This window comes from Amblyomma maculatum, chromosome 1, assembly GCF_055883805.1.
Source record: "Amblyomma maculatum isolate TAMU_Amacu chromosome 1, ASM5588380v1, whole genome shotgun sequence".
Classification (NCBI taxonomy): domain Eukaryota; kingdom Metazoa; phylum Arthropoda; class Arachnida; order Ixodida; family Ixodidae; genus Amblyomma; species Amblyomma maculatum.
In genome coordinates this window covers 499,014,615-499,031,995 of record NC_139344.1, presented here as the reverse complement: position 1 = coordinate 499,031,995, position 17,381 = coordinate 499,014,615, and the positions used below count along the sequence as shown (strand labels likewise).

The 17,381-nt window shown below is 47.0% G+C and overlaps 1 non-coding gene across 1 annotated transcript; it reads left to right on the top strand.

The window, feature by feature from the left end:
* Positions 1–9,571: 9,571 nt before the first annotated feature.
* On the top strand, positions 9,572–9,644 carry TRNAK-CUU (transfer RNA lysine (anticodon CUU)). The gene has a single exon. It is a non-coding gene; the product is annotated as a tRNA-Lys (tRNA).
* Positions 9,645–17,381: the final 7,737 nt, after the last annotated feature.

The following is a 17,381-nucleotide window of genomic DNA, read 5'->3' as shown; positions in this document are numbered from 1 at the left end:
GTAAGCTATTGCATTAATAAATGAGTTTTCTTATCTTCGGCCTGTCTCTGCATCGGCAACCAGTGGCCCACCCAGTCAATGTTACTCCTTGTGTAGACTCCAGCCCTAGCGACACAATTACGATTAGGTGCCATCTGTAGGATCCCTAGAATATTCCTTAAAGCTAGTTGTTCTATGCTAATTAGTGTATTGTGAATGGAGGAATACACAGCACAAAGAAGACTTGCCTGTTCTAAATCTTTTTTTTTTTGCGTCTTGTAATTCTTCATTCACATATTATACGCTTTCAATGCATCCAGCATAGCTGCCATGGCAAGAATATTGCATGCCATTCTATTATTCATTCTTGCAGTAGAACAGTGGTAGGGCTATGCCAACTCACCTGCAGCATTAGCATTGGCTGTGATATATAGTGTACAAACCAATATGGCTGGCACGTAAACCTGAACTTTATAAAACCTCAATCACTCCTAGGAAATTTTATATACAGCATCTTTTTGTGTAAGGCAACAAAAGCGACACATTAACTGAAAGCTGATCTGGCAATAGAGGCACTATTCTGCTGTCACTCCCTTTCACTTCGAGGAAACACCACAGTAAAAAACAGAGGACAAAGTAGGAGAATTTTGCTATGAATGCTAACTTTCAAATTAAATTTATTCAAGCTTTCATCAAGATAAAAAATGTGCATACACTGCCCTCTCTATTTAGACCAAGCCAGTTACCCACGTAGCAACACAAGTCATGGCTTGTCTCGAGGGAAAGCGCGCTTCTTACGGCCTCCCTAATGGGGTCTGCTTCCACATCTCTGTAGGGTCTCCACTACCTCACCGCTCCGCTTCAGCTAGCGCAGTTCGTGAGCAAGGAAAGCAAGCACCCCCACTCCATGCCCCACCCGCATCACTTGCAACCTGCAAGTCCTTACATTTCAGTCTTTATAGTTCACACAAACACTGCGCAGCCAGCGTTGTGAGATTTGTGATCTATGAGATATAAAATGCAGATAAATCCTGTGCACAGGCGCTCCTCTCAGTGCGACTGCATGGTCGCATGAACCTCCTGATCTACTGTCATCACAGCTTTCTGCCTCTAAATTTTGTGCAAACACAAAATTTATATGTCATGTGCAGTGTGTTAAATTACATCCTCAAAGCGTTTGCTTGGCTTTTGAAGTTCAAATAATATCCTGGAATCTCAATTGATGCTGTGTTATTTAGCTAGCTCTAAAAAGCGGCATTAACAATCATTCCTGGCGCTTCACAGATTGAGGTTAAAGAGCAAAAATTTGTTCAGAGTTGAAATTGCGGCTGCACAATGCAGTGAACTTTTCACTAAGTTCTGAATATGTTACATTCAGAATATCAATCGGCTGAAAGAGTATGCAGTCTCGCGGCTGACACAACTACTTTTGATCGCGACATCGAGCATGAATATTTGTTCTGCAGAAGTAAGGAGAGCGGCGGTCAAGAGAAGATCATTCTCCTTTAAAGCTGACCCTTATTTAAGGAAATCTAAGGAAGGAGAAAATTATATTCTCCTTCAAGAAACTGAACATTCCTTTATAGCTCTGTCGGCATGTGTGCACGTGTGTGCGCGTTTTGGGGAGGGGATTGCTTCTAGCGTTGTTGCAATTATAATTACACAGTGCTTGAAAAGCAGCTCGCCTGCGGGACGAGTCTCCTTACCGAGCACCTGACCATATGGGCATAAGTGATTTATTAAACATAAAATATCTAAATAAACACACCCGCCACGGGAGAAGCTGCATTTCAAGTTCTAAACAAAAGACGCATCTCAGAGGCACTTTATTTTCTAAATTATTATTTGCTATTTCTACAGGTTATTCGAAAAAGCTATTTTTGAATGAGCTATGTGCAACTTGCAAAAAATGTGGTGTCCACGAAAATTAGGTCAATTTTGACAGCAATTGCCAGCATGCATATTAGAGAATATAAAGTTAGGACTGTGTCAATAAAACTGAAATTTCGTGGCCGTAGTCGTCCTAGATGTCTTTACAGGGCGATATCTAGGAGTGCGAGCTTGAAAAGCTTCGGTTTTCATTTTTCTCGGGTTTGATCCCAGCAGCGGCGGCCACATCTCAATGGAAGCAATATCGTCAAGGCATCCATCTTCTACACAACACAGTGCAAATTAAAGAACACCAAGTGATTGAAATTTCCAGGACCTCCACTGCGGCGCCTCTCATAGCCAGAGTTTCTTTGCAGCGTTAAACCACATAGACATGCCACCAAGTTAACCTTGCATTAACAAGCTTACTTATAGTACTTGTCAGCCCAGTATGAATATTTGAAAAGAATGGATCAATACACCATCTTCTGCATTTAAGAGAGCAGTATCCATCATATATGCACATCATATTTTTGAAAAAGAATGATTCGTCTTTTTGATGATTCTAACTGGCAGATTTTGTTACTAAGGGCTTCATTCACATGTGGAATACATTGGAGACGTGCAGCTAAAGCAACTACAGTGTTGCGCATTCTACGAAACCAGTGGATGACAGCGTGAAACCAGGGAAAAACCACCCGCTGCTGCTGCAACAGGTGCAAAGCGAACGGTGAGCTGGTGGCACAACTTACAGCGGCGGAGAGTGTAATTAAAAGAGAACCGCTCCCATTGCTTTTGCGGCGATTGAGAAGACCACAGGAAAGAGCGTCCGCTCTCCCTCGAGAACAGCTGTGCACAAGTATAGTAATTACTAAAAATAGCAAATGCACGGATTGGCATGAATTTATTCAAGGAAATGGCCCAAGTCATTAAGGAACGATATGCATCAAGTGCACAACATAACAAAAAGGGGTCTGCACTACAGTAAAAAAAAGAAATGCAATTCATATTGTTCCAAACCATTTGAAATTAGTGAACATGAGACTGGCAGAGATGTACCAAGACCATACTAATGCGTAAATCTGAATGCTCAACAAATGGTAGGAAGGTGCAGACTCCGTACAGGCTCCCATAAATGGAGATGCCAGCTGGACTGAAGCCACTTTTTCTAAGAATCATGAATGCTCTGCACAACATATTAGAAAGTCGACTGCAGTGATGCGAGTGCTATGCTAAACTGAGTCACAAAGCTTGCCTTGCCCCATGCTGCCACATTATGAAATTTGAGCAATTTGGGCCAAGCCAGCACCAAAATTTTCTTAAAAAAAAAACGCACCTTGGGTGCCATGTGTTGTATGATATACGCTACTGTACAAAACACCATCATCATGGCTCACACATGCGCCAGCAGTCGCAGCATAGCAACTGCTGTTAAGTTGCATCCTACTATGGCACGCTCTAATCTGCATACGCAGTTGCAAAGTATACAGGCATGAGAGAGTGCCAAGTGAAGGCTCACTACAATCACCCTTTCAAATAGCATGTCCCAGCTACACAGATTGAAAGTGCAGTTTTAGATCAACAAACACTGCAAGTAGCTGCTCAAGTCTGGACTGAATGGTTCCACCGTTCTTAAAGATGCATAGCATTCATAGTAAGATCCACACGCAGGATGAGTATCACTTTATTGGTTAGTTTCAATTGTGGGGTTTAATGTCGACTCTGGCTGTGAGAGACGCCACAGTTAAGGGGTCTGGAAATTTCAGCCACCTAAGGTTCTTTTCTGCACACTGAAATCGCACAGCACAACGGTGCCTTGCTTATTGCCACTGCCGAAAAGTGGCTTCAGCGGCCAGGATTCGATTCTGGATCCTCTGATTCAGCAGTAGAGTGTTTTAACCACGGAGCAACCACGCCAGGATGTCACTTTATTGAAATCTTGCTGAGAACTTTATGAAAGTGCAGAGATAAACTTATTTATATGTGATTTACTAAAAGCAGCGAGAACTGAAAATGTCTGTAGTCATGCATTCGGGCAAATGCAATGCTAATGCAATCAAGTGCCTTTGTAATGAAGTGGTTTCGACCTCGAAAATCATTCATAATACAGGTCACTTCATTGTAAAAGTCATGCACAGAGCACTGTATCACGTGAAATAGAGCACGGTAAGCATGTCTTACAAAAGAAAACCTTTATTTACTATCAACTGAAGAACTATTTTATGAAACAATTTGTTAATTTTCTTCTAGCTGGGCACTTCTTCCAACAGAATGTGCATCTGTAGGTGATCCTTATCATATCCAGGTTCATGGCATGCTCCATGATGAAATCCAAGAGCAACACAAAAGTAGAGCAAAAAAAAAAACGCAGGGGGAAGGGAAATGACGCAAGTGCTCATTAAAGTGTCGTTTTGTCACCTTTGGACTGGATCGATGCAAAATGGCCGGTTAAATCCACTCGCTCCATCGGCATGTTCGCATTTGCTGTTCACAGTTTTCCAGTGCCTACCAGCAAGCGGGAGCATGCAGATTGCTTTGCCTAGTTTTACTTTTCCTGGCTTCAGGTAGTGCTAGTGTCATTTGTCAAGATTTCAGTTTTAAGGCAAAGGTCAATGACTCCAACCAACCAACGAATCAAGAACTTGTTTGGAGCCATTGACCTTTACCTTAAATTTAAAATTGAATTCCCCAACCAAGCTCCTATATGCAGCACAGCTCAGTGGGCGGCAATCACAGCCACATTATGTGAGTTCATTGTAAAGCAGTAACAGCTGCCCACATTCCTTCATTTTGTAGCACCATAGATATGAAAGAGGTTCAGCTGGGACATTAGAAAGCCTTAATTATACAGGTTGTTTTATTGCATAGGCATTCATGTTATTAATTTTAATTTAAGCAAGTGTTGACACCAAATTTCAAGCTATCATTCTTGTTTCAATGATTCATGACACTACAAAATAAGGATGGAATTGAGAACTTTCTGAGAACACATAATTCAATTTCTACTAGCAAGCCACCAGTTTCAGTAGTCGATCGGTGGCTATCATGCAAAATGAACACGCTGCTATTACATCACTGCTTATGTATGCCTCATGTGACCCCAAATCTCAACTCTCGTCTGACAAAAAAAAAAAAAGGCGGGGGGCTCCAGCTCGGCCTTTTAAGGTATGACGCGACAGCATTAATGATTAATGGCTCCCATTTGCCAGCTCCTCTTATTTGTTCCGAGTCCATTCAATCTGCTACTTGCCTAATCAATAGTCTTATTTGTGCACCTATTGTCCCATGCACACTCATTAGCACAGAGTCGCAAAATATCCCATGCATATCTGCCAACTTGGCGAGATCAAAAATCGGAAGATTTTTTATTTGTGCTAAGATGGGGTGGGAGGCGGCACGTTCAGGACGAAGTGTCCAATGAGTGCTGTGGGCGATTCCTCTGCCCGAGGCATGCGCATGACAAACACACAGTGGGCCGTATGATAAACATATTTAATCTCACAGGGATCGGGGATCGTCGAAGTCGGTGTCGTCGTCCGGGTGGCTGCGGGTCGTTGACAGCGCCGGAATGAAGAGCTAGGGACCAAGGAGCCAGAGACCAAGAGAGGGCGAGACGGCGGCGCGTGCCTTCTTTTATAGCCCCCTCGCGCGGGACCGGTTATCCCCGCGCGAGCGGGGAGAGGGTAACAGGCACGCGCGCAGGGAGCATTGGGAAGTGGCGCGGCCTTCGAATGCGCGGCGCGCCACGAGCCCTACATCTTCCCCCCCCCCCCCTCAGCGTCCGACCCGGGCTTCGCCAACAGCCGGGCCATGTCCATGTCCAAGCCCGGGTCGGCGTAAACGATGAAGGCTTGTCGCCTGGCTCTGGCGGGATGCCATCTCAGCTGGTCCGTGGGACGGGAGGAGCAGCAGGCATGGCGGGACTGTTCCGGCTGGTCCCTCTCCGGCAGCGGCCACATCCTCGGGGTCACAGCGCAGCTGGGCTCGGCCACGGATACGACTGGCAGCGGCCCTGAGCTGCTGCTCTACATCGTTGACCCCTTTCGATGTGGCGCCGTGCTGGATGCACATTGCAGCAGGCGTTTCCGCCACGGGCACACCTGGCTTCCTGAGGCCCGTACTCCAGGCCTGGGCAGCGGCTTCAATCCAACTCGTTGAAGACGGCCAGCATGGCCGCGCTGGTCACCATAATGGGCCACAAACTAGGGGGGTACCCCCTGTTTAAGTGGCCCCTCCTTGAACCACGCGCTGGGTGCGGTTTCCCGCCCCAGCGACGGTGGTTCATCTGGCTGCTGCAAAATCTTATCAGAATGCATTCTGAAAGAAGCAAAGACGTTAGACAAAGTAGTGCACTACCTTCCTTAGGTTATAGCGTCGGTTGCGAACCGGGTTGCTACCTGCATCGTTTTGCTTCCCCCGCTTCGCAGTTATCGTCCTTGCGAAGGTGGTAAGCTTTCAAATCTGCGACGTGCACCGGGCCAGCGGTTTCACCGCTCGCCAACAACCGCAGCTGGTAGGTGAGTGGCGTAGTCCGTGCCGTAACTTCGAACGGTCCAACCCACTTGTGCGCTAGCGACGCGGCGAAGCCACGCGCTGCGTTACTAAGTGGGTGCGTTCTTTTCAGTACCAAGTCGCCCGTGTTGAAAACGACGTGACGACGACCTTTGTTGTACTGATCCGCTTGCTCCATGCGCGCGACATCGAGGTTTTCACGAGCCGCGCGCTGCGCTGCCTCAAGGCGCTCGCGGAGCTTTGCCGCGTACTGCGTAAGCGGAGGGGGCGCGTGCCCCGCCGCGTCAAGTAGGGCGTTCTCTAGCGGAAAAGCGATCTCTTTCCCAAAATTCAAGTAAGCAGGTGTCATACCCACCGACCTGTTCACGGTTGTTCTAGTGGCGAAAGCCAGTTCGGACAGCCGTGCGTCCCAATCTCTTTGCTGCTCGGTCGTCGCAACCAGCATACTCTTAACATTCCGATTCACTCTCTCGGTTATGTTGCTCTGAGCGTGGTAGGGACTCGTTTTCCTGTGGCGGATTTGAAGCGCCCGACAGGAATCAACAAAGACTTTGCTTGTGAAATACGAAGCATTGTCTGTAATGAGGTCGGAAGGGAAACCGAAACGAGTGAATGTCTCCAACAGTTTCTCCCAAATCCGTTCTGACACAAGCTTTCTAAGGGGGAAAACCTCAACCCACTTGGAATAGTGGTCAGTTGTTACCAGGATATATTGGTGTACGCGCGCGGAGCGAGGGAGGGGTCCCATGATATCGCACGCGACCACTTGCCACCGGCTTCATCATGCCAGCGGGTTTCCTCGCCCGAGGCTTGGCTACCTGGCAAACAGGACATGTACGGGCGTAACCCAGCACATCCTTTCTCATACCTGGCCAGGTCGCGACACGGCATAACTTATCGTAAGTCTTACTGCCGCTGCCATGGCCTGCCAGCGCTGAGTCATGGAAGTACTGGAGGAATCGTTCCCGCAACTTCCTCGGGACCACGACTCGGAAGGGGGATGCACGGCGCGCCACGAATATGCGCGGCGCGCCACGAGCCCTACATCTTCCCCCCTCCCCCCCTCAGCGTCCGACCCGGGCTCCGCCAACAGCCGGGCCATGTCCATGTCCGAGCCCGGGTCGGCGTAAAATATGAAGGCTTGTCGCCTGGCTCTGGCGGGATGCCATCTCAGCTGGTCCGTGGGACGGGAGGAGCAGCAGGCATGGCGGGACTGTTCCGGCTGGTCCCTCTCCGGCAGCGGCCACATCCTCGGGGTCACAGCGCAGCTGGGCTCGGCCACGGATACGACTGGCAGCGGCCCTGAGCTGCTGCTCTACATCGTTGACCCCTTTCGATGTGGCGCCGTGCTGGATGCACATTGCAGCAGGCGTTTCCACAACTGGCACCCAACTGGGACTGAATTGGCACCCATGTGGACGATTTTTCTGCCAACGTGGCAGCGCACGGCAACACGACGGGCCGGTCCTTTGTATGTTAGGCGCGACGCCATTTTGAGTTTAGGGCTATCGTGTGTGCAGATGACACGGAGTGTAGTATAGTAGTGTTTTGTACTGTGTTTTATTTTGTTTTGGGTTATGTGTGTGTTTGTTAGTGTCGGGCGGTTTGTGTTTTAATTTTTTTTGTGCATATGTTAGTTTTATGAAGTGTTTAGCCTTTGTGACTAGCCTCTTGATGCGGGCTAGGTGGTAGTCGTGCGCGTTTAGGCTCCCGACCGGCCTTAGTTGTTGAGTGCAATGCCTCCGAGAAAAGACGTGCCAGATAGGGCCGCCGCTTCAGACGCCAGTGCGTCCGGAAGTGAGGTAAAGGACGCGGTAGAGTCTGCGCAGGTTACCGGTGCGGCCTCCCTGATGAGGCAGATGAACGAGGTGCGGTGTTCACCCTTCAGCGCGGTTCGGTGGCTAGTGCCAACCAAGCCACAGCTGCGGCGGCAGTCTCGCGTCCGCGGATAAATGTAGAGGTTCCCTCCTTTTCCGGTTACACGGACGTAAAGTCAGTCCACGAGTTCCTGCAAGAACTCGAGGATTATCAGACGGCACGTTCCCCAGACGACGTGGTGCTAGCGCAGGTAATCCCCGTGGCACTTGTTGAGAGCGCGGCGCGGTGGAGACGCTGCCAGCCGACCTTCCAGTCGATGGCAGACTTCACAGATCGCTTCCGCGCCGAGTTCTTGCCGCCCGATTACGAACGCCGGATGCTTGAGGAGCTAGCGTTGCGCACACAGCACCCAGAGGAGAGCCTCCTCGAGTATGTACGCGCAATGCAGGAGCTCTACAAGAGGGCAGATCCCACGGCAACCGATCTTGAACAGGTCGCGCGCGTGATGAGGCAATGCCATCCGCGCTTCAAGCCGTATTTGCGGGGACGTGGTTTTGCAAACCTCGAGGCCCTAGCACAGGAAGCGAAGGTAGTACAGGCGGATTTACTCGCTGAATTGCGCTACCAGCCACCCCCCAGGCCAACCGAATCGCTAGAGCCGCGATGCGCCTGGGCCGGAGGCCAAGACTCCGCGCCGCGCGCCAGGGGCGCAGACGTAATGACGGTTGGGCAGGAAAGGCCAGCGGAAGGCTCCGATATTCCTCGCGCTCTTGACCCGTACGCGTTCGAGCAGCGGCGTCGAGCTGGGCTCGTCAGCGATGTCCGCATAGGCGCGGAGAGAGGGGAAATACGTCCCCAACCGCTTCGTGGAACGCGGCATCCCCCGACCGCACGGCAGGTGAACGATCGGCTTTGCTGGAATTGCAACCAGCCGGGCCACGTGGCACGAGAGTGTCAAGCAAGGCGTACGCAGGGAAACGCGGACCGCCGGCGGCCATAATTGGTAACACCAGCCTGTCGCCGTCGGCGGGAGAATTTCGTGGTAACCACGGCGGAAAATGGGAAATGTACTCCCACGCCGCGGCACCGGGCGACCGCCCCGGGGGCGCAGAGGCTTTTGTCCCCCTCGCCTGTAGAGCGCAATGTTGTCGCGCTCGAGCCCTTTTATGCTAGTGCGGTTAGTTGGTCAAAGCTACTCGGCATTCGTTGACACGGGCTCAACTCTGTCATTGGTCGGTGATGATGTTTTCGAGGCCTGCCGTAGATGTAACATCCGTGTAAGGCCAGCAGAAACCCCTTTGAGCTTAGCAGCAGGGACGACAAAAGCAAAAGGAGCGGTGCGTCTGGTCCTGCGTTTTGACGGCAGGAAGCGGAGGCATCGCTTCGTCTATCTGCCCGGCTAGCTCAGTCGGTAGAGCATGAGACTCTTAATCTCAGGGTCGTGGGTTCGAGCCCCACGTTGGGCGCCAGTTGTGGGCGATTCCTCTGCCCGAGGCATGCGCATGACAAACACACAGTGGGCCGTATGATAAACATATTTAGTCTCACAGGGATCGGGGATCGTCGAAGTCGGTGTCGTCGTCCGGGTGGCTGCGGGTCGTTGAGAGCGCCGGAATGAAGAGCCAGGGACCAAGGAGCCAGAGACCAAGAGAGGGCGAGACGGCGGCGCGTGCCTTCTTTTATAGCCCCCTCGCGCGGGACCGATTATCCCCGCGCGAGCGGGGAGAGGGAAACAGGCACGCGCGCAGGGAGCATTGGGAAGTGGCGCGGCCTTCGAATGCGCGGCGCGCCACGAGCCCTACAGTGCTAAACAAAACACAAGCACCAACAGCATGCATGAAAGGTGAGTCCTAGAGACCTCTGCACGCCGTCACCGAGTGATCTCGCTACACCTCCGCAGCTGGTCAACGCAAACTGATCAGCGAGGCACCATTGCCGTTTTCTTTCGGTGTCATCGGCGCACCGTTTTAGTTTAATGTGAAACCATTATTAGCCCCTTCATACGCGATTCTGCCCACAACTGTTGTTGGTCGTGATGGTTCCGAAAGAAGAGCTATCATGCCATCGACGCGCATAGCGCAGCTCAGTAACATGAGACACGCGGCCGAGCGCAATATAGGAGAATCAGCTGGCATCATGTTTGGGCAAAGCTGCAGAAATAACCCTTTCCCGCCAAGTGCGCTAAGAGGCCGCCCTTTAGCTGCGCACCGCTGCTAGCTGCCGCCGAAACTGCTGCCTACAAGGACGTCGCCACAAGTCCAAACCGACACAGCCTTCTTAAGCAGGCAGAAACCACTTGCCGGAAGATTTAAAGCAATGATCGTGTCATCGAAAGTCTACTGTGCAAACCGGAAGGGTTGGAAGGTATGCCATCATTTGACAGATCACCCGAAGTAGACATAAGTCCCCATTTTAAATAAGCCATACGAGCATGCCGGTGTGGTCTAAGGGGTGTGCGTGCCTAACTTGGGATCAAAGGAACTTGGAAAACTAGTTCCTCCGACCTCAAAGGCAAAAGCGAGAGTTGGCAGCACCTGCCAATTCAGCCCTGTCATGTCGGCTCATAACGTCACACAACTCAACCAATCAGTGCACGACCATGTCACCGGCCAACTACCACCAGCCAGAGCCATGCCCGTGATTTTTAACTAACAATGCCAATACCAGATTTTCTGTATAACAGGGCCTTTGATGCTACTGCATTAAGATATGTTATTTACTGCACTTGCGCTCGCTACAGTTACCCGTGGAAAGAGACTCCACAGTCGCCGAACCCAACCGGTACTCTCAAACAGGCACGGGAAACCAAGATGACCATCTGCTGACACATGTCTGAGGGAATGACCTGCAGGAAGATAAAAAAAAAAAAGAAACCAGCATGAAGCCACACAATCAAAACATTAATACTGGAACAGTGTAAATATTGAGTGCTTCATCAGGTCATTTCACATGACACTGAATTCAAAAGAAACAAAATACAGGATACAGCACATAACTTAGAGGAAAAATTACTTGTTATAACCTGCTGTGCGAAAGCTGAATGCAGCAAAGTAGAAGCCATTTCAAGTAATGGACTGGGCAACGAGCACAAAAAAAACAAAGCAGCTGCATTTTTAATCCAGTAATTATTTCTCACAAATAAACTTTTTTTTTATTTTCCTCGATAAATTAAATGACCACGGTAATGCACTGCCCTTTGAAGCATCATCCTTCTAGGCATTTACAGTCTTCATAGTTTGCCATGGATAGTTCTTTTTGTGGCTGGGATATGTGTAGTTTCATGAAACAACCTGACCAATGAATAGTCTTTGCAATTAAGAAGCTTTTTCTTAAATGTAATTTCTGCACATTCAGTATTTGTCTATACAGCAGATCCAGTAGAATGGTTATCTTCTAGTCAAGAATATGTTTCGGCAAAGTAATGCAGGAACCCTGTGAATGTGCATCAGAAAATGAGTATTCAGCCTGGCTTGCACATGAAGTCCCAACAAAAATTTTAGGTGATGCCCACTTTGATGTGATGCACTTATATTGAATCAACATGACCTTGAAAAGTGAGACTACAATACACCCATAGGACCAATAAACTCTTTCAATAGCCTACATTCGTCACACGGCTCCAAGACATAAGTCGGCATTTCGTGTAGCTATATGCACTAGCAAAGACTAGGTAGCAATTAGGATATCTAACTATTCTGCTCAGGAAGCATGCAATTTTTTCATTTAAGGCAGTTAGACCTGTCATGAAAGCAGGGCAACACTGAGCATTAACTAGCACCACACGTCTTAAAGAGATCAAATACTGAACTTTAAGTGCCCAATTTTTTTAGCAATGAAAAGCTTGCTTTCTAAGGTGGTCGACTGATTCAATAGTTTTATAAGGTGTCCTGCATTTTTTTTGCAGATTTGCGAGCAGTTGGCAGTTTAAACAGCATTTACACTTCGCCTTCAGAGTCCGGCTGGAATAATTACGATGAGAATCATCGTCTCTATTCACCCTGTTTACATTTCATAATCTTTAGGTACTGAACATATGTCATGACCACATATGACCAGAGCAGCACCAGCATGGAGAAAGCAAATTCGGTCTCCTCGAAGAAGGGATTTTGGTTGGGAGCATACCTGTGCTAGTTCACTTCATCTAAAAAAAATTGGCCGTGGTTTAGCTCTGGTTAAACCGGGTTGAATTGTGTTAGCAATACCTTCATGGCTGCGCTTATGGTTCAGCATGTAGTGTACCTCCTTCTCTAGTCTTTTTTTTTTTTTTTTAGTCCGTGTCCGTGGTCCTGGCAGGAGCTGCCAACTTGGGTGTCTCATTTCACATGGGACGGTTATGTCAGAATCAGCCTGCTAGGACCCTGGCATTCACATTACCCCTATAGGCCACTAAGAGGCTTTATATGGGGCTGGCAGGAACTGCCAATTTGGGTCTCTCAAGGTCAAACGTGGCCCAAGGCTTCCCGTGACGATGTGATGGGCTGAAACCTGGCACAGTATTGCTAAAGCAATAATAAAGCTCACCTTCCATGGCTGTAGCAGCTGATGAAAGTATCTATTGCAGTTGGACAGGCAGCAATTTTTTCACATGTACCTATTTCCATTATGGCCACTGCCGACTCTAACTGCACAAATTTGAATTTGAAACTTCCAGTACCTAGTCTTGATCGTCCTTCAGCCATCCTTTCCTAAACTTCTGCACAAACTTCACAGGTTCTAGTAATGTCAGACAAAAAGCTTGAAAGCAGATTAGACTATTGCATTAGAAATGCCGCAAAAACCAAGTCAAGGCATAATGGACAACTAATATTCGCCACCTTGACATCGCAGTGACCACGCTCTTGCAGCAAACTTTTCCTCCAGAAATGAATATCATTTTAAGAAACAGCGACTGTTCTAAACAAAAACTGTAGGACCACCAAACACCACCCATAAAGAAGCCAACAGGACTTACAAATCACTAAAACCCCACCTCCTGCAATGGAACATTTTTGCCTGATAAACAGGATTGAAACAATTAAAGTTAGTGGGAAAAGCACTAACTAGGTAACATTGGTCAATACTAACAGCCCTTTAAGTGGTATCCTTAGGATCACCTCCTAAGCCATGCATGCTTGTTCTCTAACTTGTCTTGGAAGGCGTTCAATTTTGGACCACATCTGTCCGTGGACAAGTGGGATCGTTATACGGCCACGGCTATGCTCTAACTAAACTGCCATTACATTGATAGCTGAACTGAACGATTTGCAGATTAAATAATTTCATGACTGCCCAGCCACAAATTTCAAAGATCGTGCCTATTGTACCCTCTAATGATGCTGGTGGCTGCGGCTAAATCAATTTGGTTGAGCGAACTATTGGCACTATTACCTTGCATAGAAAAGACTACTCCTTCACATTTCCCAGTTACATGAAAAGCTTGTTGGGGCTAGGACTAGCCGTTTTCTTTGGTAGATAATTTGATTATGCAAATTTAGAGCAAATAATGTGAACATCTGGCAAGAAATGTAATGCTTATGAATTATATAAATTTATTTATCAAATCTCAAAATGCTGCAAATGCACTGGTGTCATCATAAGGCACAAAAAAAAAAAAATCAGTATGCTATTTCCGTAATAAGAGAGCATGATTACAAACAACACACGAGAAAATGGGGTTGTTTTAATATGAGGCATTCGTTTGCTGAATGCTGATAATGTATTTCCTTTCATATTGGAAGTAACTGTACATGCATTAAGAGTGCAGACGGCTGCTGAAATCAGGTGGTGCTTCTTCACTTGAACAGTGATGCTTGTTTGACACAATGTCCCTACAGTGACTGAAAGGCCTCTAATAAATGCAAAATCGCGCTCCTGCCGCTCACTCGCTCCTTGGTCGCCCCCACATATGCTAGGCATTGCTTTCTAAGAGAATTTTCCGTTTCTACTACTAATACTGCTATTGAAAGGCACCAGTAATTGCGACCTTGTGCGTAGAAGGGTGGGAACGGCTGTCGCCAAAGTAGGCGTGTGAGCTTGCTTCAGTGTACTTGGGAACAGGCATTACAAAACATCACCAAAGTTCTATCCGGTACCGTATTTTATCATTTACAGTAGCTACAATATTCAAGTAAACTCTGGTCAAAGCTGAACCGCAGCGATCTCTACGAGGCTGAAACGCTTGGAACTCACTTGAGTGCTTCCTTGAAGGCGCAACATACCGTAACCACATTACTTATGCCAATCCTTAGTTTTCAATTAATGATGCGCAAAACATTCTGCAGCAACTTTACCTTACAGTAATCCTGTGGCGAAGATGTGTACGTGGTCGAACCACTTAAAGTGGGCACGAGCTGACACACAAAGTTGAGCTGATGATGATAATCACCATGGACAAGACGTTTGCTTGTTTTGAACACAACCTTTTTTGAAACTTTTCAAGCATAAAATGAGCACAAAAAAGTTCAACTAATTATCTTTACAGTACAAAGCAACTAAAAATATGAATACCGGCAGCGAAAACTGTGAAGGCATTGGCTCTCAAGCCCACCGCAGAAGGCGCGCCCTACAGTAGGTCGTCTGCTGCCGAGCCTCCGTGCGCTCGGGACGAAAATTCTTGCCATGAGCTACGGGTTATCTTTTTGCCACTTCCAGCTATAATACACCACGTGGAAGATGAAGCCCATAATACAGCCTCATCCAGATTCACCGCGTAGAACTGCCACAGCGAAGAGAGAAGTGAAAGTTCACAAAATGACAAAAAGAAAGTGGTATGCTCTCAAATTTACTAAAACAATATTCGGTATGTGTGCGCTAAAGTCATAACCTATATGCAAGACTTATTCCACTCTTTCTGGTTGAATGATGAGCAAGCAGTGAAGTGAAAGATGCTTAGCAAAAATAGTGTATTTTTAACCAGTGGTTTGGGATTCTAAGGATTTAAATTCGTTGCAAAAAAAGTCCATTATCAGGTGTGGATAGTCAAACAAGTTGTCTAATTATACATGATTATCATAATGCCCTCACAAATATTCCATTCATAGTATATGCATATACTGTAGGCAAAGGAAACAGAGCAATTAGAACAAGCAAAGGGGGTACTGTGCTCTAGCTAGAAATACAACAACAGATTCCTAGAGATACACCAATTCAGGCTATGTTCGCAAGGTTGAGGTACAGTCATTCAAAACATTATTAGTACAGATACACACTAATAATGTAATAATTGATGATGACTCCATAGTACATACCATACAGGATTCATCATCAATTAATTATTCCCAGGCAACTTTCAGAACATTGAAAGATATAAGCCTAATGTTTCACAAGCGTACAACTGGTCGAATTTGTGACACATAACTGGTAGCAGTATTTTCAAAATCAACTGCTGATCGAGACATATGTACACCATAGAGAATAATACCATAAAGTAAGGTCTCGAGCACCTGCTTCATTGCGTGCCTGAAATCTCTAAATAAAGCATGCCTCAGAATGAAGTTACAGCATACCATATGCCCAAATCCACCAGTACTGTAAGCTACCTGGTACCAGCTGACCTCTAAGCATGCAGCTACTCAGCAGGCTACCGAGGCGTGTTCTGCAAGTATCAAGAGCCTTTGGCAGCTCCTTAACAGCTCAGTGTTAGCACCTACCATGAGCTGGCACTGGAGGACAAGTGGCCTATGACGATTTCTTCAGCCGACAGGAACAAGTCAGGACTAGCCCCTTAATGTTCCATCTTCTTCTTCACCACTATCTCAGCACGAGGCGTCAGCTGCAGTGACCCAGACAAAGTTCCAGAGCCAGTCCTTGAACCAAGTCTGGAATCGTGGCAGAGGTAGTGCAAAAGGCTAGGATGAAAAAGAGAAGAAAGGCAACACACAGAGATTTCCACCTTATGACAAATCTGGAAGTCTAGATATATTTGAGTGCTATCTCCATCTAGTTTATATTATAAGCAAACAGCAAAAGCCAAGCAAACTAAGGAAAGTACGGTTCCAGACATGCTCCTCACCAACATTGTGCAATATCTGTATGCAGACTGGAACGGCATTCCAGACAATGCTGCTATAATCACTTGCTCACATCCCTTCGTTGCAGACGTAAAAGCTTTCCTGTAACTGTGGATACATATTTTTTAATTTTACTATCTATTTTAGGGCCTTTAATGAAATGAAATCTAGTACTGCACACCAACAGAATATGTGCAAAACTTGATATGCCAGGGTATCCCATCATACGGGCCAGTGAGCCTGTTTTTTACATTTAAGCCTTTAATAATTTCTTTTTGCAAGCCCTTGATGAAGAGTATCAGATTGTCGATAAGGACATGAGATGCATCCACTCAACTGCCGATGGACAGCTTTCTTCCTTCACTTTCCTGTGTGCTTTAAATTCTGGCTAAGCACTGTGAACATCAGCAATGTTGCATCACAAGTCCTGCTGATGCTAAAGGCTACCATTGCAATGGGCACACAACACAGAAGGAAATAAAACAAGTCGAGAGAATAACACGCACCCAATCCTGACATGTTAACGGTTCTGCACACATTCCTGCTTGTCAGCCGGTCAACGTTAGGCAAAGGCTAAACGAAGTCACTCGCTTAGCCATAGCATCTGAGGCAATGCACCTGGTGCCAAATGATACGAACCAAAGCCATTTACCGTGTGAGCACATTAAATGCATATCAAAGAGGAAATTCAGAAAAAAAACTGATGACTACCGAGAGTAAGACACAGACACTTGCCAATCATGAATAAAGATAATCAATCTCATGGGACGACAAAGAAACCAAAGATTTGTTAATGCATGGTACCACCTCAGCCTTCATATGTAATAACGCATACCTAGGAAATTTTCTATTTCCATGGATTGAAGTAGTACCTCAGCGTACATCACACTGTTCAAACAAGTCACCGTTGAGGACAATGCAAAGGGCATCTTGCATTACTAAACCTTCAATTCCTTTCTTTCACCAGAACATTGCCCAGCTTGATACATAAAAGGCAAGTTTCTGTTTTGCTCTTGGTCTTGATTTTGTTTTATTTGTGTTTTTGCTTGTTTCACATGCATTTAATCATGCTCAAGAAACATATGCACTTGGTTGATAGCAGTCTTCCTACCTTTGCGATTTGTCCTGCACTCTTGGTTCAGTATGCTTCATCACTAACTTGAGCAGCCACACACATTCATAGTGTGGCAGAGCAGGGCCCACAAATTCTCTAAC